Raw genomic sequence first — 20,927 nt, forward strand, 5'->3', positions numbered from 1 at the left:
TTCTAAGCTGTCAGTATGATCAGTGGACACCTAGTCAATATAGTTAGAAGGGTCTGCAGAGCTATCCAGTTCACTGCTAGTTCATATATTGACAGCTATAATTAAACTTTACAATTTGAATTGTGTTTTGACCATGCTATTGTCACGTCATAGCTTCTCTTTCTCTGTCATTGACCAATAAAGTCTTAGGCAGCAAGGGTATTATTTAAAAGCAAATAAAGTCATTACACTTATTCCATCATACTGCCACATTCCTTGAGAAATATACAACTAAAGATCTTCACCTTTCCTCTGCTGCTCAGAACTACTGATGTCTGTCTCTTTAAACTTATTTTTACTCTATTTTTTCCCAAAGGCTCAGAATCCCAAACATCCCTTAAGCATCTCAAAATTTCTCTCAGTTTTGAGTTCAATTTAGGAGCTTTTCTGGCTGAGAGAAGAAAAAATATGCATGAAATCACACCCTGTGCATTCAGTTAAGAATTTCTCTGTGCATTTACAGAATAGTGACAAATCTACTGTGCAGGTATAATTTGCAATGCAGTGTGTCTCTTTTTTTTTTTTTGAACTTCTGGAAAAAAAGCTATTAAAAGAACAAAGACTTGACTATGTAAGACAAAAAAAATCCATATCATATTTTGGTAAACTAGTAATGCCTGATGAGACTTTGGGGCTTAAGTTCCTTGTACTTGCCTACCACACATTTGCCACTTATCAATTATGTAATACTAACTTTTTGCCACTAATTTGCCACTGTAATTTGCTACCTTTTCAAGCTATTTTTTGCTAAAATAATTTTCTGTAATGTAGTTCTGAGGGACTTCTTACTGCAAAGTTATTTTATTCCCTTACATCTAATTTTTAGTCCTCAGACATTTATTCCATATTCAAGTTCTTTCAAACTGGGTCTCCACGGGTAACTTCCTCTGATGTAGTCTATCATCGTATTTATTCGGACAGACCACAAGGGGATGGAGAACTGGGTAGATTAGAACCTTATGAAGGGAACTACCAAATCCTGCACCAGTTCACTCTAGGGCCCAGCTGGTTAGAAAGTAGCATTGCAGAGAGCACCTGCTGTCTTTGATTGGCAACAAATTACACCAATATCCCTAACTTTGAGTCTGTTTTGCCCATAACAATAATTGGAGAGTGATCTCCTTATCTTTATCTCAAACCACAAGCTTTTTGTTGTATTTTTTTCCCCTGTCCTGTTAAGGAGGGGGAGTGATGAAGCAGCTTAGTGGGCACCTGCAGAACTCTGTATGCAGGAACCTCATATGATTTACTAAAGGAAAGTCATAAATTTTGTATCTTGACAGAAATAATTCTATGCACTATCTGATGCTGGGGTCTAGATCAGCTAAAAAGGAACTTTCTATAGAAGGGCCTGGGACCCCTGATGGAAACCAACCTGACCAGGATCAAGCAACATGCCCTCACTGCTCAAAAGACCAACAGCCCTCTGGGCTGCAATAGGAGAAATGCTGTCACCAGGAGCATGATCCTTGCTCTCTTCTCTGTCCTGATGAGGCTACATGTGGAGTACTTGGTCCAGTTGTAAGTACAAAAGAGACAGGGACATACTGGAGAGCAAATCCATCATAAGGCCATGAAGATGGTTAAGGGTCTGTAGCATCTTCTATAGTAGAAGATGCTGAGAGAGGTTGAACTGCTCAACACAGAAGAGAAAAGGCTCAGGGGGATCTTACGTGTGCTAACACTTAACAGGACAGCATAAAGAAAGTGAAGCCAGACTCTTTTCAATTATGTACAGTGACAGGACAAGTGTCAAGAGGCCAAAACTAATATATACGAATTTCCACCTGAACACAAGGAAACACTTTTTTGAGTGTGAGGGTGGTTGCACACTGGGACAGAGAAATTGTGGAGTCTCCAAGCAGGGAGAGATTCAAGATCTGAACGGACATGGTTGTGCTAATGTGCTGGAGCTGACGCTGAACAGGGTTTTTGGACTAGACAATTTCAAGAGGTACCTTCTATCCTCAGCTATTCTGTGATGCTGTGAAGTGCAATCTCAAGTTTACTGAAATGGAAATAAATGTGTTAAATTAAATAAGATAGTTTAGTTCTGTGTAAAGTAAATGGAATCTTTCTTTTGCTTCCTAAAGTTTGTCAGACTTTCTATTATCTCCTTTTATTTTGTATGAGTTTCACACCACTTTTCACAAAATCTCATTACCTTGCCAGTGCAAGAAAAATTTTAGTTTCCCCCCTGACCATGTTCTTAAAAACTAGGAAAAAGATGTTACAAATTCATCTTTGAGATCAAAGTTTATCCAAAATTTCTTCACTGCTACCATTTGTGCATAATGCAATCTTGTTTTCTATTTGGTTTGTGTTTTCACTCTCATTATTTCATATTAACTAGTAAATGCTAAAGCTCAAAAAAGGGATGCAAGCTATAATAATTTTGTTTTTAAAATTACATTGAAATAAATTATGAAATTGTTAAAGAGTCTATCATGTCAGACTTTCTCACTACATATAGAACATTCATAGAACTGGGGGTTTTAATAAAAATAATATGGAAACTACTTACTCATTATTCTGTGTGTATAAGTCATATGCCCATGTATATTGCTGCTATTAAAATTATTGAGCTCTGGAAAAGTTATTTATACTAAACTTCTATGGCTTTAAGTCAGTGTGTCATACTGCTGTTCTAGTTTGTTTCTGGCACTTCAGTTTTGGTCACTGAACTGGTACAAAGGTTCAAGACAGTTCACTAAGATGAGGAACCACTTAGAAAGCAGAGAGAGAGGCAGTCATAGTTGTTAATACAGGATCAAAACTCATTTACTGTAGTTTCACACAGTAACATACAGATTCCTGCAGGTTTTCTTATTATCCACTTAGACTAAACCACAGTAAGCATCTCTCTTCTCCCTTAGTGAAAGTTACTAACCTACTGTGTATATGAATAGGTACATGGAGCTTCCTTTTCATGAGGTTTGTTAGGAAGGAGTCACAGGAAGATATTAAGCTTCTGTAAGAAAAGCAGTAAGTAAAAGATAGGAAAATAGCAGACAATTCCAGTAACACCACATACAGGCAACTTCAGGCATTTATCATTAATTTTGATTTTTACATGCAGAGCTATCCTGTAACAATATCACTACATGGTATGTGATCTCATTCTTTGTTCACAATTAATGAACAGTACCCAAGAAAACTATTACAATGTGAGAAAAGAGAATCATCCATACAAACATGGGGTGGAGGATGGTTAATCAGTAAGTCTACCTTTTGCTGTTTGTTGGCAGAAGCTCAGAGGCACCTTATAGAAAGCCTACTGCGGATAGATCCAAAACTTAACAAATTGTTCTAAGGTATACAAGTGGCCGTTTTGGGAAACTGCATTGCTATACTGTAAATATCAAAGTCAGCATGCTACTGATAACATCCTGGAACTGTAGGAAAAAAAAATATCTTTTTAGCACTCAAAATTAATCTCTGATTCCCATTTAGTAGGAGATAGAAAGTAATTTTGTACAATGAAGAGTAAAACCTCTAAGCTTTCCATTGAAATTCTTTACTGATACTTACATATAGATTACTGAATTCTCTATAACTGATGCAATAGAAATATGCCAGAATTGGGTGTAATTAATTCAACACAAAATCAGGAGTGTTCTGAACCTTCTCTACAGTACCTGGAATATATCTATGTCAATATAACAGTAGAGTTCACACAGCAGATAAAAAAATATCTGATTTCTACCGTGCTTCTCTCATGTTATTCATATCATTTAACCAACTGAATCAGAATTTTAATAGAAACTTCAGCAAAACAGTTATTCTTATCAGGCACTTCCATATTTCCCAATTGTTTTTAATGAGTTCTGCAAAAACCTCCCTTGAGTCAAGAACTCCTCCACATTTTCATAAATCAAATATACAATTAATACATATACAAATGACAAAATTATGTTATCACCTAATCTGATAGCAGCTTTTATGTATAAACAAGGTTGGAAATGAGGCAAACTGAAAGAATAATTGTATGCTCAATGTATATAGAAAAATCTGCAATTGGCTTAAAGTGCACAAAGGAAGTTTCAGAGGAAACATTGGGAAAGACTTTGTGACAAGGATAGTGAAGCACAGAGCAGACTGCTTGAACAGACTTCAGAAAGACAAAAATCTGCTGCAAATGATACTATATAGTTCACTTGACCTTGATGCACAGAGATAGATAACTCACCTTCTGAAGGTAGGTTTCAGTCCTACTGCTTCTAAATATTGAAAGAAATTCAAATACATGCTATTCTTAATAGTTCTTTTTGCATGGAGTCAAATACAGAAAATAGCTGATCATACACCTCTAATGTTGAACAAATCTACTCTGACCAAGATCTGAGAATGTCTGCCTCAATAATCATTTATGCTCCCTATCAAAAGAGGCAGAAACCTATTCAGCTCAGTATTTCCACCGAAGGTCTTCTCACATCCATTTGCAACCTTAAAAGCCATCCTCATTTGAATTGTTTTTTGATAAACTTATTCAAGTACTGAAACAAAGGAAAAAAATCACATAGGAATATTCTCAATTGAACCAGTGACCTTTTTCTAATTTACATATGGTATACTTTTCTAAAATGAAATCAACTCTCCACATTCCTTCTTGACCATAGAATTAAAGACATTTTATGTTGTAATACTGAGTTTTGAGACACAAAAGTTACATCAGAAATCTGACACCATCTTTGAAAACTTAATCCAAATTGAATGAGAGTTAGAAATTTAAGTTCAAGATGTAAATTCATAAAAATATCTCCAAACCTATTCTGTACATTTAGTGCATAAATTTTCTGATAAAGTTTTCTAGGGCACATAAAGGTGTGTTACCACCATGCAGCTTTTGCTCTACTGACTCCCTAAAGGCTTTCTAGGTATTCTGCACTGACTGCTAGCCTTCACTTTTGACCACCTGGTTTGCAAAATACAGGTATTCCAGTATCTAATAACAGAACTATTGTGATTGTGGTGTTTGTACTCCCTTCACAGTACATACAATTCAATTAAAAGCATCGTGCTGCTTCCTCATGTTAAAAAAAAAAAGCTTGGGATGTAGATTATCAGAGATGAATGTGCTTTTTAGCTCTCCCGTTGAAACAGAGAACCTATGCAGAAAGGAATATTAAATTCCAGGTTAAATTTCCTGCCTGACTTTGGTGGCCTTTTATGATGGAGCTACAGAACTGATGGACAGTGGTAAAGCAGTTGATGTCATCTACCTGGATTTCTGTAAAGCATTCAACACTGTCCCACATGATATTCTTGTCTCTAAATTGGAGAGACGTCAATTTGATGAATGGACCACTCGGTGGATAAAGAACTGGCTGGAGGGCCGCACACAAAGAGTTGTGGTCAATGGCTCAATGTCCGCCTGGAGACCTGTAACGAGTGGTGTCCCTCAGGGTCGGTGTTGGGACCGGTCTTGTTTAACATCTTCATTGCTGACATGGACAGTGGGATTGAGTGCGCCCTCAGCAAGTTTGCCGATGATACCAAGCTGTGTGGTTCGCTTGGTACGCTGGAGGGAAGAAATGCCATCCAGAGGGACCTTGACACGCTTGTGGGGTGGGCTGATGCCAACCTCATGAAGTTTAACCATGCCAAGTGCAAGGTGCTACACCTGGGTCGGAGCAATCCCAGACACAGCTACAGGCTGGGCAGAGAAGAGATTCAGAGCAGCTCTGCGGAGAAGGACTTGGGGGTGCTGGTCAATGAGAAAATGAACATGAGCCAGCAGTGTGCGCTTGCAGCCCAGAAAGCCAACCGTACCCTGGGCTGCATCAAAAGGAGCATGACCAGCAGGTCGAAGGAGGTGATCCTGTCCCTTTATTCTTCTCTCGTGAGACCTCACTTGGAGTATTGTGTGAAGTTCTGATGTCCTCAACATAAAAAGGACATGGAACTGTTGGAACAAGCCCAGAGGAGGGCCACGAGAATGATCAGGGGACTGGAGCACCTCACATATGAGGATCGGCTGAAAAAGTTGGGACTGTTCAGCCTGGAGAAGAGAAGGCTGCGTGGAGACCTCATAGCAGCGTTCCAGTATCTGAAGGGGGCCTATAGGGATGCTGGGGATGGACACTTCATTAGGGACTGTAGTGGTAGGACAAGGGGTAATGGGTTAAAACTTAAACAGGGGAAGTTTAGATTGGATATAAGGAGGAAATTCTTTCCTGTTAGGGTGGTGAGGCACTGGAATGGGTTGCCCTGGGAGATTGTGAATCCTGCATCCCTGGCAGTGTTCAAGGCCAGGTTGGACGAGGCCTTGGGTGATATGGTTTAGAGCGAGGTGTCCCTGCCCATGGCAGGGGGTTGGAACTTGATGATCTTAAGGTCCTTTCCAACCCTAATTATTCTATGATTCTATGATTCTAAGTTAAAGAAAGGAAGCTGGTTTTGTTGTCTTGCAGTTATCACTGTCAGATGTGAGTGGGATGTTACCAATGTATCTGGATATTTGTTTCCACTAAGCTAAAATTACTAATAAAGCAGATCAGTGACATGAACTTCACATTCTGCTCAACTTTAGGTACTGGAAATTCAGACATTCATAAGTGTTTTATTTTGATTTCCCTTTAATAGTCATTGTGAAGAATATATTTGTAGTTCAAAATTCCTTTAGTTTTTCTATGTATGCTTCTTTAAAATTGAGATCTTTCACCCTAGTCAAATTCTCTGTTCAACATAAAGAAATCATGGCAAGACAAAGAGAGATGTAGATAAACAGACTGAATATGTACAGATGTAAGAGGTTGATTTCCGCTATTGCACAAATGAGACAATACACAGAACCCTTTTATTTAGCTACTGTCCTGAATTTAAGTAAGTGGTTAAATTTATATTACATGGCTTTTTAGTCTACCAAATGCTTTGCTAAATGCTTGTATAAATGCTCAGTTACACCCTTAAGTTCATAAATATGGATCATGGTACTACACAGTAATTTTTTTGAGAAATTTAATCTCTCATATATGTAAAAGCAAATAAACTGTTGCCTTCCTTCTCAGTGCCATAAAAAGCATGGACCATCTTATTTTCATTTTCTTGGTCAACAACAAATGAACAAAGTCCTAAAATGTGGAATGGCTAATGTATCAAGCATAGCCCAGGGCATAACACTTTCTCAAAGCAATTTTATTATCAAGATAAAAAAATTTATCATTTGCCTACATAACCTATTTTTTTTACTATGGTATAAATTGTCACATGGAAAAACCATTAGCATCTTGAGGGTTATGGTTCTGTAAACTCTGCTCCTAAACAGAAAAAAAAAAAGAGATTTGAGATAAATAAAATTTCATATGGCATCAGAAAGATTTCTTTTTTCCTTATGTACTGACCCTTCTATGTAATCTTCTATAATCCAATAATAGAAACAAGAGGAAAAAAAAAAAAAAAGAGAAACTACAATAGTGTAGTAGTACTGTTGTGCTGGGAATATTGAACTCATTAGGTAGAAAAGGCTAAGAGAATGAAACTGGGAATTGTTTCTCTTTGAGACCAGTTTCATTCTCTGACACTTGAAAATATACTACCTGATTTTGGGACTGAGAACTGTTGATGATCTAGACATCATAAAGAAATACGCACTTCTTAACAAATTGCTCAAATAGTCTGTGGGTAGGTAACATTTAAAGGACTGAGCGCAGTTCGATTACCCAGGTGTAAGGTATTTTCAGGAGCTGTATGGGGCTAATCAATGCACCTCACTCCCTGTGGGAAGCAATATGGGAGATGTTCTGTCAGAGGACTCATAGGGAGGAGTATATAAAAAAGCACTAGAAAGTTAGCTTAACCAACTGAATCTCAGCTCAGAGATAAATCAGAAAGCTACGAGCAGAAATAAAAATAAACAAACAAACAAAACAAACCCCCAAAAAACCCCAAACAAACAAGAACCCCCCCCCCAAACCCACCAAACAAAACCAAACCAACAAAAAACCAAATAAAACATCCAAACCAAACAAAAAAATGCACCCCCCAACTGCAAACAAAAAACAGAACACAAAAAAAAAAAACAAAACAACCACGATTTAGAGCAGCTCAAACAAATTAATAAAAGTACACATAAGCTAAACCACATTCAGTGTCAGGTGACTGGTTCTCACTGGCTCTATCTGTACTATCAAGGCATTCAGAGAGAATAGCAGAGAAGCAGCAGATGAAAGCAATTTGTGCTGGGATGCTTCATGCACACCACTGATGTTCAAAGCTTTTATTCCTGACTATGTTTAGTCTGATCCCATTTACTGAACTTTCCCACCACACATGTAATACAAAGCTGTCTGAAGGTTCAGAGCTTTGTTTTCCAACAAGAAGCTGAAGCCTGTTAGTTCGATCATAAAAGGTGACTTCTGATTTAGCTTCCCCTCATAGGAATCTACTTTGTGGGGAGCAAAATTATTCAGTATATTTAATCAACAAATGGTAAATGGTGACAATTAAAATATTCACTTCAAATCCACACTTCTTTTGAACCAAAACACTAACAAAGAGCTCAGTTCTGGGAATGAATTTACTTCATTGCGCTGTATTCACTATTCAGTCCCAGAATACAGTGAATGGGAGCTAATTTAATTTCCATAAAGGAGCACCTCTGTAAAAGTTTAGCACATTTGGCTGAAATATGTACTATATGCTTTCTAATTAATTTCTTTAACTATATTATTTTCTGAAATTCTATAGCATTTAATTTTGTGAAGAAATGCTAGACACTTCTATATACCCCATCCAGTATATCAAGTCATTTTTTGAGCATTTTTATTTAACTTGTGGTGGTGACAGTATGTGTATAACAGTCTACTGGTTAGAAGATTGTTCAGACAGCTTTACCCTGCAGTGGTGAAATCCACATCTCAGCACAGTGCCTGACACTCATGCCATAAATTGCACAAGGAAAATAATGGTTCTGTACACACACAAAGTGGGAAAATATTTTATTATTCAGCTCTGACTTCCCTAACTTCAATCAGCAACAAAAACATTGAATAAACAGTTCTATCAAATGCCTATGGCAAACAAGATAATCTTTAGTTCCTGGCAGCCACTGTTCCTGAAACTGTGTGATAATGGCTGTGGGTTAAAATCTCTAGTTTTATAGAATAATTTTGCAGTTTAAAAGACATCGAGAAAAAAAAACCTGTTGATCAAAATTATAACTGTCAAAGTATCTCAGAAAAAGAAGCTACCCAATATGTTTTCTTTTACACTGTTAGTATTCGAGATGTTCACTTCATACCTACATTGGAAGATGCCATATATTAGGCTGGATGGCATGTACCACCATCTCAGGTGTCCTACTGCGACTGTCCTGATCTGCTGAAATCACACAGTATTTATTAGAGACCTATACATTCCTGGAAGAATGGCTGAACTCCATGGGGGATACCTAACTGATGGAATCCTACCTTCATGTTTCATATTCACTGCTTTTAAGTGAAAGAAATAATTTACCAGCATAAATAAAACAGAACTGGACCTGATTTAGATGCCTGAAAGTTACAGATTTAACCTAGCTTTATAGTCCCTCTGTAGCCAGCGGACTCACATTTCTTAAATGAGAGGAGGTTCTCTGGTGGTTCCTTTCTCTGACCAAATATAAAGACATCTAAAGTGACTGGGTCAAACCTACACATTTAAATTTTAGATGCCTGAAGCTAATTCATAGGATTTTTCTGACCAAAGATATAGGGTTTATGAGCAAGTAGTCAGATTTTCTCAGAATTTCCTCTTGAATGCAGTAATTACTTTAATAAAATTATTTGCAATTTAATTTTCTGTAGAGAACTTTATTGACTTTTACAGGTCAGATACAAAACACAGGAACCTTTACAAATGGTTCGTAACATACCAAGCTGCAGAAAGAAAAAGAAAAAAAAGCTCACCTGACATTTCATTTTTACCTGCAAATATTATAACAGAAGGACCTAAATGGCAGATAATAGTGAACACTAACCAGAAAGGAAATGATAAACTCCTCTTCTGGTCTTCAGAGCAAACAGTAATCACAAGAGGAGTACAACAGTCTAAATATTGGATTTATTTTCCTGCAAGGAATAAAAATTAAAGCAGACGTTGCTGAATACAAGCAACAGTCGTTATTAATGTCTGCCCATTATCATGAAGAAAAAGAGTTAAACAAGAGCAGTATTTATTCCTAGCTCTTGCCATTTAGAAAATGACATCCACAACTCTAACCAATTAAAAAGAAGTGGTTTAAGCACAGTTCAAGATATCTTAAGGCATCAAAACAGTACTGAAATGGATTAAAGTTTAAAAAAATAGTATAACTTTATCATGGCATTTTTAGTTTTGATTATAGAGGTTTTAAAGCATATTTATTTCTAAAATTCCTAAGGAGAAAATTTACTTAGCATTATATGTGCCAGAATAAATATTTCATGAAGCTTTTGTGGATAACAGAACTACATTTCCTTATAATTCAATCTGTACCTCACATGTGCTTCTCAGCCAGTTCATAAGATTCACACTGGCCTTCTCAGCCAGTTCATAAGATTCCAGTCAGAACAAAGCAGTATCTTATTTTCTGTTTGGGTTCAGTCTGCTATTGGGTTCAGCAGTAGCAGTCATTTTTCTCCTTCTTAGCAGCTGGTGCAGTGCTGTGGTTTTGACTTTCAGCCTGGGAACAGTGCTGATAACACCGATGTTTTTTAGTTGCTGGTCAGAATGTTTAGTCTGACCAAGGACGTTCTGAGTCTCATGCTCTGCCAGGGAGGAGGGGAAGTCGGGAGGAAGCAGAGACAGGACACTGGACCCAAACTAGCCAAAGAGGTATTCCATACCACAGCACATCATGCCCGGGATGTAGAACTGGGGGCAGTTACACAGAAGGGCTAGTTTACTGCTGGGGTTGGGCTAGGTATCGATCGTCAGGTGGTGAGGTGTTGTATTTTCTTCCCTTGTTATTTCCCTTATCATTATTATTACTGGTGGTAGCAGTAGTGGTTTGTGTTATACCTTAGTTACTGGACTGTTCTTATCGCAACCAGCTGGAGTTACATTCTTTCAGTTCTCTTCCCCATCCCTCCAGGAGTGGGGGAAACAAGGGTGGGGAGTGAGCGAGGGATCCATGGCTGAATTGACAGGCTGGGCTTAAACCATGACACTGGTATTTATCATCTTTTGATTTATCTTATAACTTTTGTCACCTTTGGATTTTTGACAGAAAAGTCTGAGTAAGTTACCACATGTTATGACCCTACCCATCGTTAGCAAATAGATGGTGTATTTCGCATCTGGAAATATTTAGTATGAAAGGGTGTTATAAGTTTTTGACAAGAACAGTCTACTGCATAACTTCATAATTAGGAGTTTCATTCTTAAAGAAGTTTACATTTTGGATGATGTGTCTATTTTCATTGTAGTACAAAATATGTTTGATGTCTCAAGTCTTCTAGAGTTAGTGTATTATAATACATTATCTTCCTCAAAGTATAGGAATAAACAAAAATATTTAGCCAAAGAATACTTACTACTGCATGTTCTTATCATCTCTCTATGTGCTATCATCTATTGATCTGACAATTGTGCTTCACGGTAACCTTAAAAGTAAAAAAAACATTTTTTAATACATTTCTTGACATCTTTGCTCCAAATTGATCTCTGCATCAGAAAAGCTGCTAGGAGATTTATTATGCCAAAGGACAGCAGGAGTCTTTCAAAAGACAGTTCTGCTCACCTGAAATCTGCATCAGATCTTAGAGTTGCTAATTTTTCTCCATTGGTTATGTAAGAGAATGCAAGATGATTGATTCCATAAGGCTTTTGCTTAAAATTTGGTGGTTAAATATAAGTGAAAAAACATATGTGGGTTTATTTCAGCTTCTTATAACTCCTAATTTAGCATTATTCAGATGAATTTCTTATATATTTCCAAATTAACATGTTTTGGACGCCTGGTTTGGATCCGCATAGGAAAAAAAAACAACATTAAAAAGTTTTTTTAAATATTCTACCTAGTTTTGTTCTATAAAACATTACCTTATCAATAAGGTGCAAATAGAAAGCCTACACTGTCATCACCTGTAGAGTAATAAAACCAGCGGGGTCTCATGAAGTTCTGAGGAAGAAAATCCATGTAGATAAGTCATCAGTATCTAAAAGATAGTCTGCATTACATAACAAACAAGTGGGAAATAATTTTATTTCTTGTGTTTCGAATGAGGAATCTCAACAGAAAAAGTGAACACATTTTAAGAAAGACAATGGAATGATAATGTCAAATATTCTCTGTTCAAAGATATACTTTGCCTGGTAATGAGAAATAAAAGTGCTTTCAACTGTATCATGCATATACACAGACACATGAATTATTTAGAAAGTAAACAAATTGATCAGTTTGTCTGCAAGTGGTATCACACTCAAGCTTTTCTTTCTGTGATAACAGCTTATACAGCTAAGAATATATCAGCTTAACATGTTATTAGAAATCATGGCTATTTTTGCAGATGAAGAAGATTAAAACATGTGACATGCTAGGCAAATTTAGTCTATAAGGCTGAAAACGTTCTTATGCCCAACAATGTATCCCAAGATCTTCTATGGCACTACCTCCTTTTATAAAGAAAACATGAACAAAATAATGTCTGCTCCCAGTTTGCAACAAATTTTAATTTGGATTATTAATGTTCCTTGCTTCCAATTTCATCTAAATTTTAGCACACCAAATATTATTTAAATACATGTGTACTTTTTCTATTCCATAACCAACAGCATAAAAATTAAAATCTGTGAGAAGGGTAAGGGTAGGCAAGAAAGGCTTTTGGGGAGTTAATTTCTTCAGCTACCTGAACAATATTGATTAATGAATCTGAATAACAGTCCATTAGATCACAGTCCAAGGGATAATAATGGGGGTGCCCACACCAGGTATAAAAGTACATAGGTACCTCATGGTAAATAAAGGCATCTGTTGACCATACACTTGAGAAGAATCTATTTGGCCTACAATTTATTTTCGTTTTATTTTTAAATTTCTCTATATAGAAAGAAGAAACGGGAAACCTATTAGTCTGTTAAAAGTAATCATGTATTCAGAAGTTAATAAATTAATAAAAAACCCATATTAGAAGACTGATACACTCAAAGTGAACAACATAATTCAAAGGATTGACAAAATTTGCAGAGAATCTCTCTTCAAAGTTTTTGTAATTATAATATTTAAAAAGCCCCAATATAAGTCAATAAAAATGTACTTAAAAAATCATTATATTTGTATGATAAAAAATTGTTATTATATTGTATGGTATAAAAATGCAGGTTTTTTGTATATATATATATATATATGTATGTCAGTAGAAGTCAATAATTCTGTGAAGAATAAGATATTTATGATTCCAACATAATGATGTAATGTAGGGAAGTACAAGCCTGGTACGACAGCAAAGGCACCGAAAAGCAAGGACTTGGGAAGCAGTGTAAAGGAGAATGGGGGCATGTCCTCATATGTGTGCACAGGGAATAAGGCATGAGATTGGCACATGGTTGGCACTGGAGACCCCACAGCTATAAATAACTCATCCATGGTCAGTTACTGAAATGAAAACCCAGAGCTGGACAAAACAGGTCTTCAGGGTTCAAAAAGAACAAAGCCAAGTATGCAAAAGGTACCACATGTAGTACACCATATGTAATACGGATATGCAGATCAATGAAGAAAGAGAAAGGTGTAAAATGTGTTAGTAAACATTTTAAATTACCCTAAATGGAGCCCAAAATGAGGAAGAAGAAAGCAGTAACACAACCATCATATTTCTCTTGTCAAAAGACTTCAGGTGCTGATGACTCTTCATAACACCACACTCCTACCAATCCAACCACCAATCTTACTACTCTGTGAGCAGAATGGAGCATAACACTGGGAAAGTAGGATAGAAAATAATGTGTGCATATAACAATTCTAACTGCATCACTGCTCTTTCTTTTTTCTGTAGCAACTACACCTGGACTAATTATTATGAAGTTCTTATGATTTCACTTATATTGACAATATGTTTTTGGCTATAGTCACATGTAAGCTGTACTGCTTCTTTGACTGTGAATAAGATTTTGAGCATAGCATTGTAGATTATGTAGACAATTTTCCAAAAATAAATGGAATGTCTGACATGGCAGTATGCTGTCTAGTAGGCCTATATGCTTTTTGACATAGTCATTTCAAATATAAATGGGCAGAATGATTTCATCACTTTCTAAATGTTCATGAGACCAATTACTAGTAAGTAGCCGGAGGGTTTCTGTGAGGAATTCTTTCTCTTACTGTGGCATCTGACACTGCATCAAGTGTCATGTCTCAAGGTTAAGATTGTGAAATGTGTTAGGAATTATGTACAGTAAATTGTTACTGGTCACCTGCTTTATAATATTAATCTTTTGCTGTGCCTTGGTGAAATGAGAATGCTGCTCAGCTTATCTGATACTGATGTTTGAAGGACTCTGCAATATCAAAAGAATCATCTCTATATATATCATCACTCACAGAAGATTCCAACACTTTTTCATCTTAGCCACACAAGGCATGTGTAGAGACCTGACATTTTTTCTGTCCAGTTTACTGGATAATTTGGCCTTATATAAGTAGAGTTAGGAATTTAACAGCATGTGAGCAGAGAACAATGAAAACTATGATAACATTACACCATAATGTAACAGCTAACTGGTTCACCAGGCTCTGGTGGAGGTGGGGGTTTATTTTGGTTTAAAGTAAACAACTGTATACATTACTTTATTGTAATGTAGCTTTGTTGGTATGTTTTACCAAAACCAAACCAAAACAAACCTAACCAAAACCTCTACTTCCCAACAATTCAACACGCAAAGGAATTTTCTCTCTTTTTCTCTCATTTCTCTTGTTTGTGAATGTGTTAAAAGGTGTGTGAGGGTACTTCATAGTCCTGGATGTAAATGTTTCCAGAAAGAAGCACAATACCATTTATCTTACGTCCATCTTGGAAGAGAGGTGAATTTCCTTCCATTACGGCAGGACTACAATCCTGAAAAACACAGATACTTCTGAAATGTAAAAGAACATTGACACTGTGAAAGACGAAAGTGAGGGCTTTATATCAGAAAGCTCCCATGTGACATGACTTGTTCCGATTTTCAGAATAGTTTTAATAATATGCAATATAATTACTTAAAGGTCTAGAATTCCTGCTACAAGAAAAACTTGTAGCTCAAGATTCATACTAGAGAAGCCAGATTAACATTCTGTTGGTATCTTTGAATAGTAATTATCTATCATAGAATCACAGAATGGTTGAGGTTGGAAAGGACTTTAAGATTATCTAGCTCCAATCCCCTTGCATGTTTGCTCAAGGCTCTGTCCAACCTGGCCTTGAATACTGCCATGGATGGAGCATTCACAGCTATCTTGGGCCCCTTGTTCTCTAGTGCCTCACCACCCTATAAGAACTTCTTCCTTATATCTAACCTGAACTTCCCCTGTTTAACTTTAAACCCATTAGTCCTTGCTCTATCACTACATGCGCTTGTAAAAAGTCCCTCTCTTACAGGCATCCTTTAACTCCCCCTGTAGCTGCTGTGTCCTTAGCTTTATCCCACCATTATGGCACTAGAGACCAATGTTATCCGTTTGTACCACTGATGTAATCAAGGGCAAAAAAGGGTGAAATTTAAAAATTAAACTGACTGTTCAGATATGACTATTTGTTCAATTATAATTTTTGTCTCAATATTAGAATAAAAATCTTCTGAGCTCTTTTTGATTACATAAAAACATGTATACATTTGCATATATATTAATTAATAATAAATATTTTTTCACTCTATGGAAATCAGATCAGAAATAATGGTATTTTGTTCTACAGAGTCCTTCACTGCTCTGTGAAAATGTACACAGTGATGATACCAGAGTCCTGAATGGACCAACAGGCTGTGACTGCCTGACCAGACTGTAACTGTCTTCATCTGTGATCCTTCTCTGCAAGGGATTCCTCTTGCCAGGGCTTTGCTGTGTTCAAGGTCAGCTCTGACGTGGTGCAGCTGAACCACACTGCTGGGAAATAAGGTATGAGAAGCAACACTTAGGGCTTTCCCCAGCTGGCTGTTTAAGCTCAGGCCCTTACGCTGGCTCCTTGTCATGCTCTGCTAGTGCTTGCACCTTGCTGGGCCTGACCTTCCTCATCATAGAATCACAGAATAGTTAGGGTTGGAAAGGACCTCAAGATCATCAAGTTCCAACCCCCCTGCCATGGGCAGGGACACCTCGCTCTAAACCATATCACCCAAGGCCTCATCCAACCTGGCCTTGAACACTGCCTGGGATGGAGCATTCACAGCCTCTCTGGGCAACCTATTCCAGTGCCTCACCACCCTAACAGAAAAGAATTTCCTCCTTATATTCAATCTAAACGTCCCCTGTTTAAGTTTTAACCCATTACCCCTTGTCCTATCACTACAGTCCCTATCATCACCTTATCTGGTGATGGTGGGACTCTTGGCCAGCTCCAGTTACCAGCACCAGCCTTGCTCAGCTCTTCTTGGTTGGGTGGTACAAGTCAGTCTGTATGGGGACTGCCCTGCCCTCCTTGCTGTTAGTCATGGCTCACTTTTCCTTGCTTAACCCATCAGTGGATAAAATAGCTGAGAACACTGTGCATATGTGCAGAGCCTTCAGCATTCTTTAAACTTCGTGTTACCAGTAAAGTAAGGCTTTAAAGATATTATGTAAATAATTTGGGACTTACTCGAGTGCATGTAGTCTACATTGTAGAGCTTATAACAAACCATTACAATCTCTGCAGATGTGTTTTTATTATGATGTTTATCACTGCGATACAGAGAAGTAACTAGGCCCTGTCTTCCTATGGAAAATGAGGCAAAAAAGAATACTGCAGTTTAATCCATCTGCAAAACAACTGATCAAAGGTTGTCATTAAAGATTCCTCAGGAATTATGCTGAAAGTGGTTTGACAGAGGTCACGACATAATTCAGGATGACAATGTTTTGTACCCTGAAAAAGGGTATGCCATACAAGCTGAAATATAGAATGGAATTAATCATATTTAAATTTATACATTCAGGACAGTATTCAGCTCCAGATTATGATATCTAGATTTGGTGTCTACAGGTATATATAAGCAGGGGTTATAACATTTCATTTTAGTTGATGGCAATGTAGGACTAAACTAGGTTGCCCTATGGATCTGAGAAATATGATACAAAAAACATTTGGGGGAGCTAAATCTTCCTGGTGTAGGAACTAGAAGTCATGTGAGATATTCTAAAGGTCCTAAGTGGCATTAGTGAACTGAATCTTAGATTTCTATTGACTATAATGGCAAATTAGATATTCAGTTCACATGTTAAAGTATCACTGAGGACACTCAAATGAAAATGAATGAATCTGGACTGTTTAATTCCACCTTTGCAGAGTCAGCATCCAATCTGAGGTAGTTATCCAGGCTCCTTGGATTCTCTTATTACCACACAGATAGGTGTACAGTGATAGTTGAAGTTCTTTAGGGTATCCCATCTACCATTCTGTTATTCCTTCAGAAGGGTGTGATAGCCATGAACCTTGTTTCATGTTTGTCAGTTCTGTGAAGACAGCTGAGATACTGTGGGATATCACAAATACCACTAGATCATTATAGCTGGATGTTTGATTTGAGACCCCTATTCAAATACTGCATACAGAGATCTCCAGAAATTAGCTTGCAGCATCTACCTTAAAACAGAGTTAATTACTTTTCAGAAATCATCATCTTTCTCTGATACCCATAGAAGTTTATATGAATAACAGATTATGAGAACAGAGCTTGGATAAAATGAATCGTAGTCATTATCTGAAAAGTATTTTAAGTCTCCAAGTAGTATTTGGCTAATTTGATTAAAAAAAAAAAAAAAAAAGAAAAAAGATAAAAAAGATACAGAATTGTGAACATGCCTGAAGTATCTATTTTACTTTGCCTTTCTGGCCACAGCTTCTTTTCTGAGTTTGGTTGGTGGGGTTTTTTTCCCTCTCTATTCTCCACATAGAAGTGCAAGAATCTCTCCTGGAATGTGGAACTGTTTACCATACTTCTTTGGCTTACCACCCGCCAACTGATACCTAGCCTGACTTGACCAGCAATCTGGGCCTTCTGGGTAACTGCACCCAGTTCTACATCCTGGGCATGATGTGCCGTGGTGTGGAATACTCTGTGGTTAGTTTGGGTCAGGTATCTTGTCTCTGCTTCCTCCTGGTTTCCCCTCCTCCCTGGCAGAACATGAGACTCAGAAAGTCCTTGGTCAGAATGAACATTACTGAGCAACAACTAAAACCATCGGTGTTATCAGCACTGTTCTGAGACTAAACTCGAAAACACAGCACTCAGAACCACAGAACCAGATACTGAGAATGAGAAAAAAATGTTGCTACTGCTGAACACAGGACACCCCCTGTGATCCAATATATTTTTAATTTTTTTCTGTTTTTAAATGTTTCTATTTTAAAGCTCAGTTATTACTGACATATAGCTAAAATTTCAGTGTAAGGAGTAAAAAATTAAGAATGTGCCTAAGTTCTGAACCAATTTTGTAGCCATAAAATAGTGAGAAGGGAAAAGTTCTGAAGATTTCCTGTTCAGTTATTTTTTTTAATCAAATAGTAGAGAAAGATGAAATGGAGAAGGAAAAAATAATACTGTAGTAGGCTTAATAATTGTAAGTGCCAGAAAAAAACATGCAGAAATTGTATTTCACTATGTAAAAATAGATCTGAAAACCAAAACTGAACAGGTTTTCATGTCCAGCCCTTATATTAAAAGTATCTGAAAGACCAGAGTTTTCACTTAATGAAGTAAAAATGTAATGAAAGAACAGATTTTTAAAAGAATCATGCCAAATCTTTTTAAAACTCCTATCATCTCACTTCATTGATAAAAATAATTAATTCTGACATCAGCCGGTACTTGTGAAGCTGATGCTCTTAAGTTTTTTACCCAGCAGTTTTTGGAGGTGTTTTTTTTTTTCAGTTTTCAACTTCTTTCCCCTATCACTGATTCTGCTGGGGTTTTGCATGTCTCTTCTCAGTCTCCATTCAACTGCATTTTCCTGTAAACCTCCATTTTATATTTTCTCCCTCATGTTATTAATTTTCTTCCCCAAAACTTGTTCCCTTTTTACATATAACTGAGATACCTCATATAAGAAAATGTTGCCAATGAGGATGCAGCCCTCTAAGTGCATTTCTGTACCTTCTGCTCTTGAGAAGAATGCATGCCATGTAGGAGAAGCAGAAGATACTCAGAACTTTTCAGAGGATGATACCAGAGGAATTAATGATGTTTTAGCTTCTTTATCTGAACTGACATCTCCCAAATTCCCCTTCCCATCCTACTTCCTCTCTCCCCTTCCTTCAGTAGCACCACCACTAAAGGAATAAGTGAGTGTCATGGTTTTTATTTTCTTATCCCCACAGCTCCCACATTCAGAACGGGGTTGAAAACACTGCCTATGCACAGTGTGCACTTCTCACACATTATAGCAGAAATAGCAGAAAAAGTATTTAAGCAGAAAAAAAAAGTAGCTGAAAACAAACTTCTTGTACTGATCCATGGAAAATAAAGAAGCACTAATAAAGGTCTTCGAAGGAAGGAAGTTACCTGCACCTTTAAGGTGTTGTATCAGACTTAGAGGCATGTGGATTCTTTGCATTGCCTACCTACTGACTCAGAGCAGCAGACTTAAGGACAATGAACCACACATATTCTATATCTGTGCATCTATCCTCATCTTTTACTTTGTTGATTCTGTGTTGTATCAATTCTTATCCTATTTACATCTTTCAGCCAGGAAGGAAGTCAAAAGCTGGGGGTCAAAAGTGTTATTTAGACAGCAGTGAATAAATGTCTAGTATCTCCAAGGATTCCTATGGGTACCCAATGCATCTGTCATGCACCAGAAGAAAAACTGTTTTTCTGGTGAGGCATCTAGAAGTAATGGGAACCCTTGATAACACTTCAAGGTAAAAAAATTGAACCCTCTGTAGCAGAGGAATGGACCTGAAGATTTCCTTTCCTGATTCTAGTAAGTACACACAGAAGCATATTACATCCATTTCTCCCCCCAGCTTTAACAAGTATTATGGAGCTATGATGAAAGCTGTGGCTCAGAAAATCAAGTTTGAGCTGTTTTATAAAAGAATCAAGTTTTGGTAAAGATATTCAGTTTTGTAGTCTATAAAGCAAAGTTTATTTTTCATTCTATATATATTGTGAGTCTACCAGTCTTGGACTTACACTTGTACATCACTTACTAATGTGTTTAATTTAAATAAAAGCTGAAAATGTATATGTATTGTGGGGAATCATACTTCAGACCTTTCAGAAGTTCTGAACTCACTGCCTAACCAAAAAAAACAAAACAAAACAAAACACCAAAACCCCCAAAAGATACTTTTTTCCTAATTTCTGAAATAGCTAGATATTTTCAATCTCTTATCTTCACTGGAGAAGCAGCTGTCCATTAAAATTACTGTTGGTAATTTTAGGGTTGCTCAATAGCAAGGGCTTCCCCTGTAGGCAATGTTAAAAGAAAGAGCAGACAGCACTAATACTTCTCTGAAAAAGCAAAACAGAGTCTTACACTTACACTTTCTAACAAAAATACTGCTGTATATTAGTGTTCCTCTCCATTAATGTGATATGAAAATCACTAATATAATAATCTTTTTAAAGTATTAGATAAAATTAAGATTCATTGAATATGATGAGATTTGGTTACTGTAATAGAAAAATGTTGAGATGAGCAAAATATCCGATAAAATCATACATACAGATACCTTAGATTTATTTGTGAGTTTTTTATTTATATTCAGTGTGGAATCCATACTCTCTTTGTTCATAAGAATTTTAGAGAA

Source organism: Neopsephotus bourkii, unplaced genomic scaffold (genome assembly GCF_033783945.1).
Source record: "Neopsephotus bourkii isolate Nb327-2 ecotype Australia unplaced genomic scaffold, CSIRO-AGI_Nbou_v1 NB_68, whole genome shotgun sequence".
In the NCBI taxonomy this organism is placed as follows: Eukaryota; Metazoa; Chordata; class Aves; order Psittaciformes; family Psittacidae; genus Neopsephotus; species Neopsephotus bourkii.